Consider the following 21,495-nt stretch of genomic DNA (forward strand, 5'->3'; position numbering starts at 1 on the left):
TAAACTTTTAAAAATCTTTGCCAGGCTTATATTAGAAAGTGATTTTACCTGTGGCATTAAAAATTAAATATTTCTTTTTTTTGTTTTTTTGAGACAGAGTCTTGCTCTATCACCCAGGATGGAGTGCAATAGCACGATCTAGGCTCACTGCAACCTCTGCCTCCCGGGTTCAAGCGATTCTCCTGCCTCAGACTCCTGAGTAGCTGGGACTACAGGTGCATGCCACCATGCCCAGCTAATTTTTGTATTTTTGGTAGAGACGGGGTCTCATCATTTTGGCCAGGCTGGTCTCGAGCTCCTGACCTCAGGTAATCTGCCCACCTCAGCCTCCCAAAGTGCTGGGATTACAGACATGAGCCACCACGCCCAGCCAAGAATTAAATATTTCTATATATGACTGATCTATGACTTTGTTTCTAATTTTTTTTAGGATTTTAAGGCAGTTCATAGTAATGTATATAGTATTTGATTGATTTTATTATTAGGAACAGATACACAGTCTAAATAAACTTGACCCATATAGACCATCCAACTTATATATTTTTTCTGGGCGTATTATTAGAGAGAAGCTTCTGTAAACTTATGCCATTGTTTGTTTTGAAATTAAATAAACTGTAAGACAGTTCTATTTTAAACATATGCACAGGCACAGGCAACAATATAAAAAAGTAGACAAACAACTATATCAAACTTAAAAACTTTTTCACATCAAAGGAAACAATCAACAGTGAAAAAGCAACCTACAGAATGGGAGAAAATAATTGCAAATTATATGTCTGATGATGGGTTAATATCTAGGATATAAAAGGAGCTTCTACAATTCAACAAAAACAAAATACAAATAACCCAATTAAAAATGGTCAAAGAACTTTGAATATACATATCTCCAAAGAATAAATACAAACAACCAATGAACACATAGAAAGATGCTCAACACCACTAATAATTAGGTAAATGCAAATCAAAACCACAAAAGGATATTGCCTCACGCTTGTCAGGATGGTCACTATCAAAACAACAGAAAATAACTAGTATTGGTGATGATGTGGAGAAATTGAAATCCTTGCACATTACTGGTGTAAATGCCAAATGGTCCAACCATGGTAGAAAACAGTATGGAGGATTCTGAAAAATTAAAAATAGCATTTCCATATGATTCAACAATCCCACTTCTGGGTCTCTATCCAAAGGAATTCAACGCAGGATCTTGAAGAGACACAAGCACACCTAATGTTCACTGCAGCATTATTCACAATAGCCAAGAGGTGGAGGTAACCCAGATGTCCACCAGCAGATGAATGGATAAAGAAAATATGGTACATACATACAAAAGAATGTTATATAGCCTTAAAAAGGAAGAAAATTCTGCAATATGTAACAACATAGATGAAACTTGAGGATGTTATATTAACAAAAATAAGCCAGTTACAAAAAGACAAATACTGTATAATTTCACACATATGATGTATCTACAGTAGTCAGTATGATAGAAACAGAAGGTAGAAAGGTAGTTGCCAAGGGCTTGGGGGAGGAAATTCAGGAGTAATTGCTTGAATTGATGAATTGATTAATTTATTGATTCATGAAAGGTAGTTTTAAAGAGCTGGAGGGGAACTGATTAAACGGTTTAGTGGACATAGAGTTTTGGTGGTGGAAGATGAAAACTGTTCTAAAGATCTGTTTTACAATAGTGTGAATATACTTAACATTACTAAACTGTACACTTAAAATGGTTGAGATGATAAATTTAATATTATTTGTTACCATGATTTTTTAAAAATGCACAGATTCTGGAGCATGTGGGTAAGGATGATGCTAATTCTTGTAGACTATGATAAGGTATCATTCATATTTTATTTTTAGGCCTCAGGTCACTTTGGATGGTGGGCAATTGATTCTAGACCATGGATTTTAGATTATGGGAGAATTACCTGACTCTTCCATATCCCATTCGGCAGAAATTACAATATGTATTTTATGGAATTAAATATGAGAAAAGTTGTATAGCATCTTCTACACCTCTTGCCTTTACCATACCTCACTGTGATATGAATATTATCATCACAAGGAAAAATAATTATTACAAAGTTGCCAGTTATCAGCAGAGGCTAGAGCAAAACAGAATGAATTAATTATTCTAAGTTTCTACTTTACTGATATACAGAGATAGCAGTGAGCAAAGGGCCATCAAGACATCACTTAACAAGCACTGAAATTAAATAATGTGTTAATGACATGTGTTGAGAAAGGATGTGAGTACATCCCACAGGACTGTGAATGAACCATTGTGGAAATTGCATTTTCATGTGGGGACCTGAGCACAAATATGTGTGGCCAGGACAGGTACCATCATTAAATAGCGTTGTATTTCTGTTTAACAACCATATTCCTTTGGCAAGGGTATATGAGGACCAGATATGCAGGGAAAAGGGGTAGATGCATGGACTAGGGTTAAATTCAATGGAGAATTATGACAAGGAATAATTAAATACAGATAATTCCTAGAAAAAAAAGATCAAAATAAGAAGTGAATTACAAGGCAGAGCACATAATTCATAATCACCTCTATTACTACAGTCACCACAGTGTACCACTAACTTTTTATATATACCTGTTCCCACCTCTGTCAACATTGAGCTCTTTCAGGGAAGATCCTCTTATTCTTCCATGTGCCCTTGTCACCTATTATAGTGCTTGACACAAATTGAGTATGGAGTAATTGCTTGAATTAATGAATTGATTAATCCATTGATTAATGGATCTGTCAGCTAATTGTAGCCATAAAGCTAAGAGTAGCCACCCTTCTTTTGAAATCATTGGCATCTAAAAGGAACTTGTGATGATTAGCTTTATGTGTCAACATGACTGGGCCGTGGCTACCCAGATTAAACATTATTTTTGGGTGTGTCTGTAAGGGTGTTTCTGGATGAGCTTAGCACTTGAAGTAGTGGACTCAGTAGACTGCCCTCCCCACTGTGGGAGGGCATCATCCAGTCCATTGAGGGCCTGAATAGAATAAAATGTGGAGGGAGGAGGAATTTTCCTCTTTTCTCTGCCTGACTGTTTCAGCTGGGACATTGCATTTCATCTTCTGCTGCTTCTGGACTGGAATTTACAGCATCAGCTCCCCTGGTTCTCAGGCCTTTGGACTCAGACTGAATTATATTGTCAGTTTTCTGGGTCTCCAGCTTGCCGAAAGCAGATCATGAGACTTACCAACCTCCATAACCATGGGAGCCAATTCCTCATAATAAATAAATATATACAGACATATTTTGCATTTCACAAATATTGCATCTTTTATAAATTGAAGGTTTGTGGCAGTCCTGCATTAAGCAAATCTATCAGCACCATTTTTCCAACACCATGTGCTCACTTCATGTCTTTGTGTCACATTTTGGTAATTCTAACAATATTTAAAACTTTTTCATTATTATTGTATCTTTTTCAGTGATCTGTGGTCAGTGATCTTTGATGTTACTGTTGTAATTGTTTTGGGGCTCCAAGAATTGCACCCATATAAGATAGTGAACTTAATTGGTAAATGTGTGTATTCTGAATGCTCCACTGACCAACCATCCCCCCATCTTTTTCCCTCTCCTCAGGCCTCCCCATTCCCTGAGACACAACAACATTGAAATTAGGCCAATTAATAATCCTACAGTGGCCTTTAAGTGTTCAAGTGAAAGGAAGATTCACACTTTTCTCACTTTAAATTAAAAGCGAGAAATGATTAAGCTTAGTGAGGAAGGCATGTTGAAAGCCAAGACAGACTGACATCTAGGCCTCTTGCACCAGTTAGCCAAGATGTGAATGCAAAATAAAAGTTCTTGAAGGAAATTACAAATGTTACTTCAGTGGACACACATGTGAGAAAGTGAAGCACCCTTGTTGCTGTTAGAGAAAAAGTTTTAGCAGTCTGAATAAACGATCAAACCAGAAACAATATTCCCTAAGCTAGTCAAGGGCAGTTCGTGAGGTTTAAGGAAAGACACCATCTCCATAACATAGAAGTACAAGGTAAAGCTGATTGAGAAACTGCAGCAAGTTATCCAGAAGATCTAACTAAGATGATTGATGAAGATGGCTACGTGAAACAACAGAATTTCCATGTAGACAAAACAGCCCTCTATTGGAAGAAGATGCCACACCTTTAGGGCTTTCATAGCTAGAAAGAAGTCAATGCCTGGCTTCAAAGCTTCAAAGGACAGATTCTCTTGTTAGGGGCTAATGCAGCTGGTGACTTTAAGTTGAAGTCAGTGCTCATTTACCATCTAGAAATCCTACAGCCTTTAAGAATATGGTAAATCTACTCTACATGTACACTATAAATGAAATGATGTAGCCCAGGTGTCAGCCCATCTACAGCATAGGTTACTGAATATTTTAAGTTCATTGTTGAGACCTACTGCTCAGAGAAAAAAGATTTATTTCAAACTATTACTGCTTATTGACAACACACCTAGTCACCCAAGAGCTCTGATGGAGACATACAAAGAGATTAATGTTTTTGTATTTGCTAAAATGTCTGTTCTACAGCCTATGGATGAAGGAGTAATTTTGACTTTAAATTCTTATTATTTAAGAAATACATTTCCTAAGAATATGGCTGCCATAGATAGTGATACCTCCGATGGAGCAAAGGGCAAAGTTAATTGGAAATATTCTGGAAATGATTCACCACTTTAGATGCCATTAAGAACATTTGTGATTCATGGGAAGAGGTCAAATACCAATATTAACAGGAGTTTTGAAAAAGTTGATAGCCATTCTTTTTTTTTTTTTTTTTTGAGATGGAGTCTCGCTCTGTCACCCAGGCTGGAGTGCAGTGGCACAATCTTGGCTCACTGCAACCTCCACCTCCTGGGTTCAAGTGATTCTCCTGCCTCAGCCTCTGAGTAGCTGGGACTACAGGTGTGCACCACCACCAAACCCAGCTAATTTTTGTATTTTTAGTAGAGACGGGGTTTCACCATATTGGTCAGGCTGGTCTTGAACTCCTGACCTCGTGACCCACCCACTCAGCCTCCCAAAGTGCTGAGATTACAGGCGTGAGCCACCGCGCCTGGCCGCCATTCTTATAGATGACTTTTGAGAGATTCAATACTTCCTTGGAGAAAGTAACTGCAGATGTGGTGAAAATAGCAAGAGAATTAGAATTAAAAGTGGAGCCTGAAGATGTGACCTAATTGCTGCAATCTCACGATAAAACTTAAACAGGTAGGAGTTGCTTGTTATGGAGAAGCAAAAAGAGTGGTTTCTTGGGATGGAATCTACTCCTAGTGAGGATGCTATGAACATTGTTGAAATTACAACAAAGGATTTAGGGTATTCCATAATTAGTTGATAAAGCAGCAGCAGGGTTCGAGCGAATTGACTCCAATTTTGAAAAGTTTTACTGTGGGTAAAATACTATCAAACAGCATCAAAATGCTACAGAGAAATCTTTCATGAAAGGAAGAGTCAATTGATGCGACAAACTTCATTGTTGTCTTATTTTAAGAAACTGCCGACTCATCGTGCGCTCTCCCGTTCCCCCGGGCGGTCTCCTCGCTCGCCTTCAGGCTCTGCCATGCTCTGCTCTGAAGAGACACCCGCCATTTCACCCAGTAAGCTGGCCCGGCCTGCGGAGGAGGGCGGCATGCACCTCCGCTTTGCTCATCCGCGGCTCCGCGCGTGCGCAGGCTACGACCTGTACAGTGCTTATGATTACACAATACTACCTATGGAGAAAGCTCTTGTGAAAACGGACATTCAGATAGCGTTCCTTTCTGGGTGTTATGGAAGAGTGGCTTCACGGTCAGGCTTGGCTGCAAAACACTTTATTGATGTAGGAGCTGGTGTCATAGATGAAGATTATAGAGGAAATGTTGGTGTTGTACTGTTTAATTTTGGCAAAGAAAAGTTTGAAGTCAAAAAAGGTGATCGAATTGCACAGCTCATTTGCGAACAGATTTTTTATCCAGAAATAGAAGAAGTTCAAGCCTTGGATGACACCGAAAGGGGTTCAGGAGGTTTTGGTTCCACTGGAAAGAATTAAAATTTATGCCAAGAAGAGAAAACGGGAAGTCATACCTTTTTCTTAAAAAAAAAAAAAAAAAGTTTTTGCTTAAAGTGTTTTGGTGTTTTGCACTTCTGGAAACTTACTAGCTTTACCTTCTAAAAGTACTGCATTTTTTACTTTTTTTTATGATCAAGGAAAAGATCATAAAAAAATAAAACACAAAGTTTTTCTTTGTGTTTGCATCAAAACCAAACTGTTTTTCTGCAATTGATGGTTGTATGTAAATCTGCTTTGTGGTGACCTGATGTAAACAGTGTCTTCTTAAAATCAAATATATATCAATTACAGATTTTTTTAAAAAAGACTGTATTTAACTAAAATGATTCCCCTTCAGCAACTTAATTTTGCTTTAATTGCTTTAAATCTTAAGCAATATTTTTTATTCAGTAAACTTAAATTCTTTCACAAGGTACAAAATCTTGCATAAGCTGAACTAAAATAAAAATGAAAAGGAGAGATTTAAAAAAAGAAAAAAAAAAAACAAAAAAAGAAATTGCCACAGTCACTCCAACCTTCAGTAATCACCACCCTGATCAGTCAGCAGCCGTCAACATCAAGGGAAGACCCTCTACCAGAAAAAGACTATGATTTGCCAAAGGCACAGATGATCCTTGGCATTCTTTAGCAATAAAGTATTTTTAATTAAGATAAGTACATTTTTATACATAGTGCTGTTGCACACTTAATGGACTAGAGTGTAAATATAACTTTTATATGCACTGGAAAAAACGAATAATTCATGTGACTCACTTTATTGTGACATTTGCTTTATTGCAACATTCACATTATTGTGGTGGTCTGGAACTGAACCTGCAACATCTTCAAGGTATACTTGTATATACACACACACACACACACACACATCCTATTGATTCTTTTATTCTGGAGAACACTGACTAATACAAAACTGTATGGCCATATAAGAGACAGTTGCAGGATCTTCTGTGACTCGGAGGCCAAATTAAGGTGGCAGATTTTCAGGAATGAAAGTATGTGTATTAGCATAAACAGACATATGTCCAAATGATTTACATGAGTGTTGATAATGAAATGTATATGCTCTGGGACACAGCACCCCAGGGCTCACTACTGCCCCAAGATGGATGTTGAATTGGACAATGTCATCAGCCTGTAAGCACCCCATTCCCTGCCTTTCCCACCTGGTGCTTCACTTCTGTATATATAAATGGTCAAAATTTGTGCCCTGAAAAGAAGTATGTTACAACAATTTTTAAATGTTCTATAGCTGACCATAATTTGGATATTCAACAAAAGGTTAAAATCCTGTTGATTCTCACAGGGACAGTTCATTGCAGATACATCATCACCAAACCTTAATTACATTGTTTAACAATGATTTGTTCTCTTGTCTTCCTCTAGTAAGGAACCTGTGATGAATTCTAAAATGTTAAAATAATAGTTTCCAGCCCATAACAAATAAATCACCATCTGTGAAGGTTTGGGAGCAGAATTTAAAAAATCTTCCCTGGGGATCCTATAGTAAATTCAGGGTCAAGTACTGTTACATTAAAACTTGGGAGAAAAAATAAAACAGGAAGACACATTTAGGGAATAGTCCAATGAGGTGGAGCCGGGGTAGAAAGTGGGACAACAGATTGTGACACATTAATAAGACTTAGAATCAATTTAGTGGGTTCCAAAAAAAAAAATTTTAAATAGAAGAGGAAATAGAGTACAATACACGTAGTAAGGTATCATTTTGTGACTTTTAGTTATGTCTACATATTTATATATCTATACGTGCATATGTGTATTACATCATAATGTACATGCTAGATCAAAAGTATTGGCAAAACATTGACGTAGGATAATGAGTACACGTATTAACACATATTTTGCAATCAGTGTGATGTATGCAAAGAACCATGTAGTTCATTACCTGAAACAAAACTCTTTTTGTTTAGCTCTTATGAGTCATTTTTGGCTAGGTTACACTTCAGTAACAAATAACTCAGTGGCCTACAACTCAAAGAAAATTTTGCTCAGTCTATATGTTTACCATGAGCCATTGTCTTCCTTCCAGTTTCCAGATTTAAGGAGAATATTCTATGTGTGACATTTTTTTACTTGTGGCAGTAGGAAGAGAACATAGTGGAACCATGTGATGGCTCATACAGCTTCTGTTGGGAAGTGGCGTATGTTGCTCCTAACAGTTCATCAGCCAAAGAGTCACATGACTAAGTTTGGTACCCATGGGACATCAATTAATAATGCTTTTACCCAGAGAAACAGTGGCTACTGTGAACACCACTACAATCTACCACAGTGTATCAGATGTTTCCTTAAAAATTTACATTTAAGATCTATCAAGTTATCATATTCCTTGTTTTCAGGACTTCATTGAGATTTTGGAAAGAATTAGTTTGCCTGAACCTTTTCAAGTAAATATTGCTGGTTCTAGTCTCAAATAACTTTTGGTACCCTTGTCTCTTTGATACAAATAAGGAAACTTTCTTGGTGATATTGAATACTTTAAAACCTTCTGAGACTCAATCGCATGTCCTCATCTTTCTTTTCTTTTGCTTTAGATGGCTTACCTTTTGTATTTTACTTTTATCAACCAGAGTGAATTTTTTAAAAGAAAAACAGGCATTAAACTGGACTAGGATTTGATGTAAGTCAATTCTAGAGATATTCCTTGGAATCTGGAGGTGGAGAAAAGGTATGAATAGGATGTAGGATTTGAAAACCCTTTAGCTACCACACTCTGTCTGGTATCAAGTGGCTCATTTTGTTTCCAGAGAATTAATGTTGTTTCCAAAAATTAGCTCTCATATGGCTCATTCAGGTAACCAGCGTTGAATATGGAAATTAGATTTTTGTTCATACAGGTTTATTGCACTATAGTTTATGAATCACAATGGCTAAGTGCCAAATTCCCTTTCAAGCTAAGCAGCCTCTTTGCTATGTTATTCCAGCTGAGTCTTTTATTTGAAGTGTTTCTTCATCTTGGCTCATTTAGCCACAAACAGAAGTTGCCCTATGGGAGATAACATCTTATGCTTATTTACTTTATAGGATTATCACCTCTGGGCTCATCACAAGTGCAAAACGTATCAGAAAAGAGAAAAACCTGATTTCAGACAGTCAGAATTCCCATAACCATGACATTTACCTAATTTTCTTTGGGTAGTGTGGGTCACAATCATTGGATTGTGAGTTAGGAGACCTGGTCCCTGATATTTTTTGCCTATTTGATGCTGTATGACTTTGGGCAAGTTGTTTTACATCTCTGATTCTGTTTCCTTATTTGTAAAGCACACAGTGAGCTAGGTGAATCTTCCAAATCTCTTCCAGTTTCAGGACCCTGTTCTATTTATGGAATTTTGCAGAAGTCATATGGATTGTTCAGCAAAATCATTAAGGGAGAGAGCTCTGCTTGGAAAATACAAAGATAAAAATGTTCCTTTATATATAGATATGGTACAAAAATTGCCAACAATATCTAAGCTTAAACTTAACATTTAAGTTCTGTAGATAGGCCCTTGCTTTCTTTACCTAATGATAGAAATTTAAATATACTATTTGCAGTGATATATTTCATTCAGAAACTTGTCTGATAATTGAAATATGAAATTAATCTTAGAAAGTCTCATTTTTTCATGAGGTTTGTTGAGATATAATTTATATATCATGAAATTTATCTATTTTAAGTGTACAATTGGGTAAATTTTAGTTAACTGATAGTTTTGAAGCCATCACCACAATCCAGTTTAGAACACATCTGAATTTTCAAAAAATTTCATATAAATGGAATCAGGTATCTGGTTTCTTTGTCTTAGCATAATGCTTTTGGGGGTTTAATCAATGTTGTTGCATGTATCAGTGATTTGTTCTTTTTCTTTTATTCCATTTCTTTTCTTTTCCAGTTCATTTCTTTTATTCCATAAACTAAATATTATTCCATTGTATAGATACACCACATTTTGTTTACCCATTCACTAATCAATAGACACATGAATTATTTCTAAATTTTGACTATTATGATTAATACTCCTATGAACATTCACATATAAGTCTTTGTATGGACATGTGTTTTTGTTTCTCTTGGGTAGAGATAATTAGAAGTGGAATTGTTAGGTCACATATTTTATGTACGTTAAAGATCATAAGAAACTGCTACTCTTTTCCAGGTAACTGTACTATTTTATATTCCTGCCAGCCCTGTATGAGAGTTCCAGTTTCTCCTTATCCTTGCTAACACCTGATATAGTCATTCTTTTTTTTCATTTTAGCCACTCTGGTGGGTGTATAGTAGTATCTCATTTTAGTTTATAATTTGCACATATCTAAAGACTTGTGATGTTGAACATCTTTTCATGTGCCTATGTCTATCTTTTTGGTGAAATGTTTATTCAAACCTCTTGCCGATTTTTTAAATCAGATTGTTTGTCTCCTTATAGTTATAAGGCTTCTCTATATGTTCACCCCTAAGTTTAGGGGACTTTCCCTGCCATCAGCATCTATATATTTCAATATATATACACTACTTAATTCTTTCATACCAATGCTTTGAAATAAAATCTTGTTGCAATAATTGAGTGGAATTTTTAATTTTGGACAAGAAACAGAATAATTTTTAAATGTTCATTGACAATCATTAAGAATATTTTGAGGACTTATCTGTAAGCTATCAAAATGGTAAATTTTTTTTTTTACAAATCTAACAGTAGCTTCTGTTTTCTTAGTTTGTGTCCTATTTATAGAGAAAGAAAAAAAAAACACCTTCTATAGATGTATAAAAGTCTGTGAAAATCCGGCTATTTCTGAGGAGAGAAGAGGAAGTATCTGAGGAACCAGAAGGAGAGAGAGACACTAGAACCCTTGTTTTTAATGCTTCCTATTCTACTGTGAGTTAAGACATCTGCCTTCCAAAGGGTGGTTTGTGGAAGGAATTAATGAGTTACTGACCTTGGCATCACTTTTTCTAGGCCCCAATTTAAAATACATATACATGTTCATGCACACACACAGGCACACACACACACACACACACACACACACACACAAAAGTAGCATATTTCTTTGCCCTAGGTTCTCTCTGCCAGTTATTCCTAATCCTCCCAGCCCCTGAAACAAATTAGTATCACTTACAGGAGTGTTGGAGTAGTTTTGGGAGCAGCACAGTGAAATAATAAAATCCCTTACTCCACCCTGGAATTGTAACTAACAACTCGTATAACTATAGAGGACATCATCTTTCCTTCATTCCTGACTTCTAATGCCAACCTTGCCTGATATCGTCTGTCTATTCTTATCTTCACAAATGGAAATAAACTCAAAAATATTCTACCTACAAATGTTACTCCAAATGACTTCAGCAAGTCTCCAAAAAACTTTAAAGAAAAATTCAAAATTGGTTAATGTTAACTCTTTGTAGGAAATATACTACCGTATATTTGTATACCATGCTCTATTTCAAAGTCCTCAAAGCAAAATTAACATAAACAAAATCTCATTCATTTAACTAGAAAGGAGAGGTAGCTCAACAAAACAAGATTCCCTTCCAGCCACCATGCAAGAAAGTCCACCAGCCCTGCAAACACACACAGAGGCTTATCGCAAATATGAATGGATGCTAAGGATCTGGAGCTAGTGAGGAAAGTCGCCATCATGAAAGAGAGAAAGCATAACTTTAAAAACTGAAACAAAGAGACTTAGAGAAAATAGTCAATTCAAGGAACATGAAAAAAAAATCCCAAGAAACTATGTTTAATAGTCTTAGAAAAATAAGAGTAGAAATTGCATTTATGAATCAAGAATGACATGCAGTTTTTATAAGGTATAATCGGAGAGTATAAGAGAACTTTGGGAAATTAGAAATCTAAAAGTAGAAATAAAATAATCTATGAAAGGGATAAAGTCAGGAAAGTCTGTCAGTAAGTGGAGCAAAAGAAAAAGTGATAGAAAATAGGAGAGGCCTATATGAAAATTACAGGACCATATGTCTGACCATATTGAGAATTTAGAGAGCACTGAAGGAGATTGATAAGAATTAGTGATGAGTACATAGAAATGAGGCATGTGCAAAAACAAAGCAATTGAACACTATCTAAATAATGAAAATGGTGTAAACATTGAAAGTTTATTTCACAAAACATGTGGGAGGGTACAGACAAGATGGGGTAGCCTAAGCAAAGGACACTGCAGGAATTAAGATGTCTAAAATATGTAAGAGGTTATCGCTAATAGAATTTGACAATTTGCAAACTATGATGATTTCTGTATATAAATATGATGCTGTGCCTTCTATGTCCCATGTTCTGGTGATGATGGATTTCCTGAAGTAATCTTACACTGTTCATGCAGTGACTTAAAATCACCAAAGTCAGAAACTGATCTTTGGAAAAGAATGGTATTTTCCCAGTTGTAAAGCCCTCTAGCTCATGACAACATCAAAACACTGCCCTTCTCAGCACCATGTGCTATGTAAAGATATTATTAGTTTTTGCTACGTTAATACTTTATCCAATATTAAAATATGGGCGTGAGTTAACGTATTATGAAGCAGGTATAGCATATGAGGCTTCAAGCTTTTCATTATCTTCCCACTTCAGTAAACTAGAGTATTCTTGAAATGTCTTTTCTATGATTCTGATAAGCTATTCTTGATTATTTTGGTGTTGATCTGCAGAATTTGGAACTTTGTTTCTCCATTGACATGGGTTGATAAAACGTCATTTGTTAACTTGACTATGCATTTATACATCATTCTCATTGATCTGTATATTGTCATTACCAAGGCTTTCTGGGCTAGTCCTCTGTAATAATTTAGTTTCCACAAAACTGTGGGTTCTAATTTTTTATTAAACATTTCAAAATCAAATGAAAGAAATTATGAGTTAATGGAATTGATATCTCTTCCATGGAGTCCAATCAAATCCCATCTGTAAAGTAAATTAGCAACTGATCATCTCATAAATTACAAATTCAGTTGCATGGTTTTCTATTTTAATTAAGGGACTGAAATAAACTTCAATTATGAATCAAGTTCCCCCTTTTAGATTGTCTAGGCTGTTTAAACATTTTTGACTGGCTTTCTCCTGAGATCCAGTGCACTTCAGAGCCACTTCTGTTCCCCTGAGTTTGTTTGCTTAGAGAATACAAAGCCTAGAATGTTACAGTTTCTTTCAGAGCAGGCACGTTATTCTGGTGCCTCATCTGTGACCAGCATATCATATATGGCAGCCCTAAAATAAAATCTAAATTAAGCAAAGAAAGAAAGTGGTCAAGTGAATGAGAATGAAAAAATCTCTAAAATTAGTACTTTATTGAAAATGTTTAGGAAAAAAGGGTCAGGAGAGAGCCATGATTAGATTTGTATTTTAGATGATCCCAGGTATTGGTGCAGAGATAATATAATAAATAATAACAATAATAGTAACTAACATTTTTGATGCTTACTGGGTAAGTCATTGTGTTCAGTTTTTTATATTCATCAACTTATTAAATTCTCACATAAGGAAAATGCCATAGGGTATTCATTTTACAAATGAGGAACCAGAGGCAAATATAATTAAATGGACCAACGTTACCAAGGTAGGAGTTGGCAGAGCCTGGGAGCTGAGCCACACAGTGAGACTACAGCGCCCTCGTTCTGGGTAGTGACATTAGCCAGGAGGCTATTGCAGTCATGCACATGAGAAAGGATGAGGGTTAGAACCCTAGAACCCTGCTAATCCAGGGTTAATAGAGAAAGGCACTTGAGTGGTGTGGTCATTCATCGTTTGTGGGGCCTGCTTGAAACTCAATTAAGTTTTAAATGATAGTTTTAAAACTCTACCTTGACATTATCTCCATGGTGCAAACCTAAGCACCCCTCCCAGATTAAAAACAACAACAACAGCAAAGTTCTGGACTTCTCTGGTTGAAATCTTACATAGATACAAAGAAGCACTTACAAGTCACTCACTTGATCAAGGCATTAGTATTAATATAATTCTGCTAATAGAATCGAGTTTACAAGGCACATTCTACAGACAAAGCTTTATTTGGATCACAAAATTATATAGATGAACTGACAGCTAAAGATTCAGCTGGTATATGGCTTGAAGAGTTATGCTCTGGAGGGTGAAAATACATTTCATCATATTCATGTTGATTTTGCTCTGACTTCATCTGAGAAATTCCATGGAGAAATGTGTGACTATTCAGCATTACTTGCTTTTACATTGCCATTATATGTAAAGCTTTGATTAAAAGTGCTTGAACAGTGAATATCTTTGCAGGAAAATTAAATCAAGTTTTAAGTCAAATGCTATCCTGATAGAGTCAAAACATTTCAGAGTAAGAGGCTTCTTTATTCTTACAGACCATTCTAGAGTGGTCACTAGACTAAAGATAACAGACCTTTCTAGACTGGTGCAGAAGTTACCAAAGAACAGAGAGCTGCATTATTGATAGCCTGGAAGTGACATTTTATACAGGAATTTTTCATTTATTTGCTGTGAAGCAGAGGGTGTGTGAACACCAGATGTCAATCACATACAACCAGTGGATTTGCAAGATTATAGGACTGGGGAAAAAATGAAGGTTAAGCACAGGGGACAGTAGAGATTACTTGGGGTAACGAATTGCATAATTTTTCTAGACAGAGTTGGATTAATGTTCATCCTGAGAAAAGATTACATCAGTCTGATTCTTGCAGTAAACAAATATTAAGCAGATAACTTTACTCAACAAGGGGAAAATTGACCTAATAATCCCTAACTCTACCCGTGAGATGCTCTTGAGTTTGGCAAGGAAGTAGACACTGTGTGCTCTATGTCACAGATTTCTTCGAGTAGAACCTTGAAGAGACCATCAGGACCTTCAGTTGTCAAGTCCAACAGCTGCACTGCAACTGTGAAAAGCCTTTCTCCCTGCTGAGGTTGTCACAGGAACCGATTCTGCCTGCCTCATTTGCATGTCACCTGGACACTGGTGAAAGTAATGGGGTATCCTTAGGTTGCACTGTGTGTCCATACTTTGTACAGTTAGAGCAGCTAAATCTCAGTGTCTACTCTTCATTTTTGGAGTACAGTTCAGGTGGGTTCTGCTTGTCCTCATGGTGAATTTCAGGCTGATTCTCCACTTAACTGACTTAGGAATGTTGAGCTTTTTTAAAAAAAATCAACCTTTGATTCATTTGTAGACTGTACTTTTTGTCATCAACTACTTTTTAGAAGGCAGTGCCTTCTGTACGTGGATTTCATTTTTAACACCAACATAGCATTTCTTTCTTTTTTTTTTTTTCTTTTTTGAGATGGAGTCTTGCTCCATTGCTCAGGCTGGAGTGCAGTGGCGCAGTCTTGGTTCACTGGAACCTCCATCTCCCAGGTTCAAGCGATTCTCCTGCCTCAGTCTCCTGAGTAGCTGGGAATACAGGTGTGTGCCACCATGCCCGACGAATTCTTTTTTTTTTGTATTTTTCATAGAAACGGGGTTTCACCATGTTGGCCAGGCTGGCCTCGAATTCCTGACCTCAGGTGATCTGCCCACCTTGCCTTCCCAAGGTGCTGGGATTGCAGGTATGAGCCACCATACCCAGCCCCAAAATAGCATTTCTTTATTATTTAAAAATATGCACCTAAAAGGACATATCACTTTTGTAGTATTCTTTCTCAAAATGTTATTTTTAATAGCTCAATCTAGCCATGACAAAATATCAGACAACCCAACCCAAATGGAGGGACATTCTACAAAATAAATGACAACTACTCTTCAAAAGCAGTAGGTTTATGTCATGTGCAAGTCAAAAGATATCAAAGATCAAATCTTTGTAATCTCACCACCTGAGATTAATGTCTACTAACATCTTAAAGTAACATATACCAGACTTTTCTCTTTGCATTTTGCAACTACTTTGTAAAAATCAGTTGACTATATTTGTGTGGGTCAATTTCTAGGCTCTCTATTCTGTTCCATTAATATATTTGTCTATTCTTTCATCAATACCACACTCTCTTGATTCTTATGGTTTTATATTAAGTCTTAACGTCAGATAGTGTAAGTCTTTCCACTTTGTTCTTCTCCTTCAATATTGTCTTTTGCCTTTCCATATAAACTTCAGAATCGGTTGATATCCATAAAACGTCTTACTAGAATTTTGATTGGGATTGCATTGAATCTGTAAATCAAGTTGAGAACTGACTTGACAATATTGACTCTTCCTATCCATGTGCATAGAATATCTCTCTATTTTAGATCTTCTTTGATTTTTAATCAGAGTTTTATAGTTTTCTTCATATAGATTTTATACATATTTTGTTGGATTTATACCTAAGAACAAATTTTTTACACTAAGTTAACTTTGTATATTTTGTTTTGATTAATGTAAGTAGTATTGTGTTTTTAATTTCAAATACCAATTGTTCATTGCAGTTATATAACAAAGCAATTGACTTTTGTATATTAATCTTGTACCTTGCAACTTTACTATAGTACTTTATTAGTTCTAAAATTTTGTTGTTGTTGATTCTTTGAGATTTTCTATGTAGACAAAAGAAACAGTTCAGGCAGAGAATGAGTAAGCAAAACCACAGACGTGCAATTGCTTACAAAATATGAATAGCAGGGAAAAACTAATCCTGCTGTGTATATCAGCTACTTTCAAATACTCGTATCTCAGTCTGAATGATAAACCACCAAGGTTGGTGTAAACATTCTCCTTTACAGGTGAAGACACTGAGGATCTACAAAGATAGTGGACCAGATTTAAAATTTCCCCATGAGTCAAATGTGCAGAAATGTAACTTTATTTCTTCATATCGAACTCAAATTTCTCTTGAGCCCTGATTTCTGGTGATGACTGAAAACACTGAAGACTTCCAGTGACAATAGTTTGGCCACTTCTGGTTTAAAACCTAGTCTCTTTTGTAAAACTATTTAATAAAATTTAAGACTCTCTTCCCCGCCCGCTTCCTTTCTGTTGATGGCAGTTCTTTTCTTTTCATCTTCCTTTCTTTCTTCTCCATTTGTATATTTTTTAATTTCCTTTTCTATCTCAGTGCATTAGCTAGGACTTCCAGAATGATATTGAATAGCAGTGGTGAGAGGGACATTATTGCCTTGTTTCTGATCTTAATGGGAAAGCACCTACTTTCTCACCAATAAGTATGATGTAAGCTGTAGATTGTTTTGTAGATGTTACTTATGAAGTAGGGGAAGTTCACCTCTGTTTCTATTATGCTAGGAGTTTTATCATGAATGGGTGCTGGAATTTTTTTTACATTGGTTGATCCCTTAAGATTTTTTGTTTATTTTATTGTGGTAGGAACACTTAACATGAGATCTACTCTTAATAATTTTGAGGTGTACAGTACATTACTGTTGACTATACATACAATGTTGTACAGCAGCTCTCTAGAGCTAATTCATCTTGCTTGACTGAAACTTTATACCTGCCGATTAGAAACTCCCCATTTCCTCCTTCACCCCAGCCCCTAGTAACAACAATTTCACTCTTTGTTTTATGAAATTGGCTATTGTAGATATCTCACATAAGTGGAATCATGCAGTGTTGGTTTTTCTGTACCTGGCTTATTTCATTTAGCATAATGTCCTCCGCGTTTATCTGTGTTGCTTCATATTGCAGAATTTCCTTTTTTAAGGCTGGATAGTATTGCATTGTATGTATATACCGAATTTTCCTTAACCATTCATGTGTCAGTGGACATTTAGGTTGGTTCCACATGTTAGCTATTGTGAATAGCCCTGCAAGAGCACTAGAATGCTAATACTTCTTCCAGATCCTGATTTCATTCTTTTTGGTAAATATCCAGAAGTGGATTATATAATTACTAGATCATATGGTAATTCTATTTTTAATTTCTTGAAGAAGCTTCATACTCTTCTTCATAGCAGCTGCACCGTTTTGGAGTCCTACCAATAGTGTACAAGGGTTCTCACTTCTCCACATCCTCAGCAACACTTGTTGTCTTTGTTTTTTGGATAATAGTCATCCTGACAGGTATGAGGTGCTATCTCATTGTGAATTTAATTTGCATTTCCCTGATGATTAGTGACATTGAGCATTTTTTCAATATCTGTTGGCTACTTATATGTCTTCTTTATAGAAATGTCTTTTTAAGTCCTTAGCCCATTTTTTAATTGGGTTATTAGGATTTTTACCATTGAGTTTTAGGAGTTCCTTATTTTTTAAAACATTAACCTTTTATCAAATATATGGTTCACAAATATTTTCTTCCATTCTGTAGGTTTTCTTTTGACTCTGTCAGTTGTTTCTTTTGCTATGCAGAAGTTTTTCCATTTGATTTAGTCTCACCTGTTTATTTTCGGTTCTGTTGCCTGTGCTTTTGGTGTCATATCCATGAAATCATTACCAAGACCAACATTAAGGAGCTCTTTCCTCATATTTTCTTCTAGGAGTTTTATAGTTTTGGGTCTTGCATTTAAGTCTTTTTTCCATTTTGAGTTTATTTTTGTAGGTAGTATAAGATAAAGGGGTACTGGATTTTGTCAAACATTTTTTTCTTTATTGATATGAGCAGATGATTTTTTTTCTTTAGCCTGTTGATGCAATGGATTACATTAATTCGTTTTTGAATGTTGAACCAGCCTCGCATACCTGGCGTAAATTCCACTTGCTCATGGTGTATAATTCTTATTATACATTGTTGGATTCAACTGATTATTATTTTATTGAGAATTTGTGCATCTATGTTTATAAGAGGTATTGGTCTGCAATTTTCCTTTCTTGTAATGCTTATAATGTCTTTGTCTGGTTTTGGAATTAGGGTAATGCTGGCCTCATGGAATGAGTTAGGACATGCTCCCTCTGCTTCTATTTTCTACAAGAGATTAGTGTTAATGTTTGATGGAATTCACCAGTGAGACTATCTTGGCCTGAAGTTTTTTCCAGGTCACTGTCCTCCTTAGAGAGTCCCAGCTTACCATGATGCAGTCTCACTATTCCTCTGTCCTGCCACTTCTTTTCTTCTATCTCTTTCTCCTTAACGTCCCAACCCCCACATTCTTCTTCACTTCTTGTATAGAACAATCTCATTATCTCTTAAACCAGGTCATGCCCAGTGGACCACGTTGAAATTATCAAACATCCAATGAAACTTTGCTTCTAAACAAAGATAGTTCGTTTTCTGAGAAAGCTCTTTGTAAAGCATATTTTTGCCTGCTCATCTGAAGTTATTGAGTTCATGTTTATCTGGGCATTTGGCAGTTTTACTTAACTGATGTATTGAAGGATGAAGAGGGCCTTCAGACCTGGGCAACTCCGTGAAAGGTATAGATAAGCAGAGAGAGTTGACAAAAGAAACAGTTCAGGCAGAGAATGAGTAAGCAAAACCACAGATATGCAATTGCTTACAAAATATGAATAGCAGGGAAAAACTAATCCTGCTGTGTATATCAGCTACTTTCAAATACTCTTATCTCAGTCTGAATGATAAACCACCAAGGTTGGTGTAAACATTCTCCTTTATAGGTGAAGACACTGAGGATCTACATAGATAGTGGACCAGATTTAAAATTTCCCCATGAGTCAGATGTACAGAAATGTAACTTTATATCTTCATATCTGAACTCAAATTTCTCTTGAGCCCTGATTTCTGGTGATGACTGAAAACACTGAAGACTTCCAGTGACAGTAGTTTGGCCACTTCTGGTTTAAAACCTAGTCTCTTTTGTAAAACTATTTAATAAAATGTAAGACTCTCTCCCCCCACTTCCTTTCTGTTGATCTGATGAGTCCTGTTGTGCAAATGTTCCTATTGGTCCTCTTTGGCTTCCCCAGGGTGCCTCCTCAGATATCTTTGGGTATAGCCCTCCACCTTTGCGTTCATTGCTAAAATGTGCCCAGTTGGTTGTAAATCTCACCTCATTTCCTGGCAGAGCAATACATTGTGGCTTTGTGCTTCCTTGTCCCCACCAGGCCTCTCACTGGGGCTTCTGGTCTCCCTAGACTCAGCCACATCTTCCATCTCCTCCTCCTTTGGGATCTCCCATCCACAGCCTTGTATTGAGATTCTCCTCTTCCCGATATCCTGACAAACATGCCAATTTTTGATTATCAAGAGTGGTTGGAACATTTCTAAGTTTCCTTGTGCTAACATCAGAGCCCAAGAAGAGTGCGGGGATAAAGAGTGTTTCAAGAATTCAGTTCCAAGAGATACTATGAAGCAAATTACATTTTCCATTGAGGTTGCTGCCAAAGTAAGTGAAAGAATGGTAAAGCACAGCAGCTTCCAAAGTGCCTTGCTGAAAAAAAAAAAATGTCGTTCAAACATTCAGAATTATCATCAGATACTGTAATGTATATCAGTTGTGTAGTTTCTGAAATTTTAACCACATACACAAAAAGAAAATCTTCATTAATTCAGGAAAATAAAAAAATAAAACTAAGGCACTATTACATATATTCGGTCACCTAATACAAATATATTACATCTTTAAGCACTTTTAATAAATACATAATTTCATTTTTTCTAGTTAGTCTGCATGTATAAAGGTTGCTCACCACCTACTTAGGAGGTTATTGCAATAACCTGAACGCCTAGCCTAGAATGATTACAGGAAAAGTGGAAAAGGAGAAATTACGCTGATAAGTATAGATTGCTGTAAGAAGTGCTGGACTTTTTTTTATTTTTTTTTTAAGACGGAGTCTCACACTGTCGCCTGGGCTGGAATGCAATGGCACGGTCTCAGCTCACTGCAACCTCTGCCTCACGGGTTCAAGCGATTCTCCTGCCTCAGCCTCCCGAGTAGCTGGGATTAAGGTGCCCACCACCATGCCTAGCTAATTTTTTGTATTTTTAGTCGAGACGGGGTTTCGCTATGTTGGCCAGGCTGGTCTCGAACTCTTGACCTCATGATCTGCCCACCTCAGCCTCTCAAAGTGCTGGGATTACAGGTGTGAGCCACTGTGCCCGGCAGCGCTGGGCTTTAAATGTCAAGGGAAAAAAATGTGCAATAGGTCACTAGTCAAGTTTTTAACATGTTTAACTACAGGTATAGCATGAAAATGAACTTCAAATATTATGGGAAATTAAATATTCTGTGTTGGTCTACTCTTTTAAATTTCAGTGTATCTCTTCTTAACTAAAGAGAAATGTCTTAAACCTCTTTACACTTTACATCCATTTTATGTATTTAGATTCTTCTCCAGTATTTCATTTATTTCATTTTGTTTTATTTTATTTTATTTTATTTTAGACAGAGTCTTGCTCTGTTGCCTAGGCTGGAATGCAGTGGTGCGATCTTGGCTCACTGCAACCTCTGCCTCCTGGGTTTAAGTGATTCTTGTACCTCAGCCTCTTGAGTAGCTGGGATTACAGGCAAGCTTTACCCTGCCCAGCTAATTTTTTTGCAGTTTTAGTAGAGAAAGGGTTTGACCGTGTTGATCAGGCTGGTCTCCAACTCCTAGCCTCAAGCGACCTGCCCTCAGCCTCTCAAAG

The 21,495-nt window shown here is 36.4% G+C and overlaps 1 protein-coding gene and 1 pseudogene across 2 annotated transcripts in view; both read left to right on the forward strand.

Annotated features, from left to right (window-relative positions):
• The window catches only part of LOC100586163 (cytochrome P450 7B1), a 205,978-nt gene that overhangs the window by 146,954 nt on the left and 37,529 nt on the right, over nt 1–21,495 (forward strand). The gene's annotated exons all lie outside the window — the stretch shown is intronic.
• Nucleotides 5,513–6,101, forward strand: LOC105737644 (annotated as a pseudogene). Its single transcript, XR_001113331.2, has one exon. The product of XR_001113331.2 is annotated as a deoxyuridine 5'-triphosphate nucleotidohydrolase, mitochondrial pseudogene (transcript).

This window comes from Nomascus leucogenys, chromosome 16 (assembly GCF_006542625.1).
Source record: "Nomascus leucogenys isolate Asia chromosome 16, Asia_NLE_v1, whole genome shotgun sequence".
In the NCBI taxonomy this organism is placed as follows: domain Eukaryota; kingdom Metazoa; phylum Chordata; class Mammalia; order Primates; family Hylobatidae; genus Nomascus; species Nomascus leucogenys.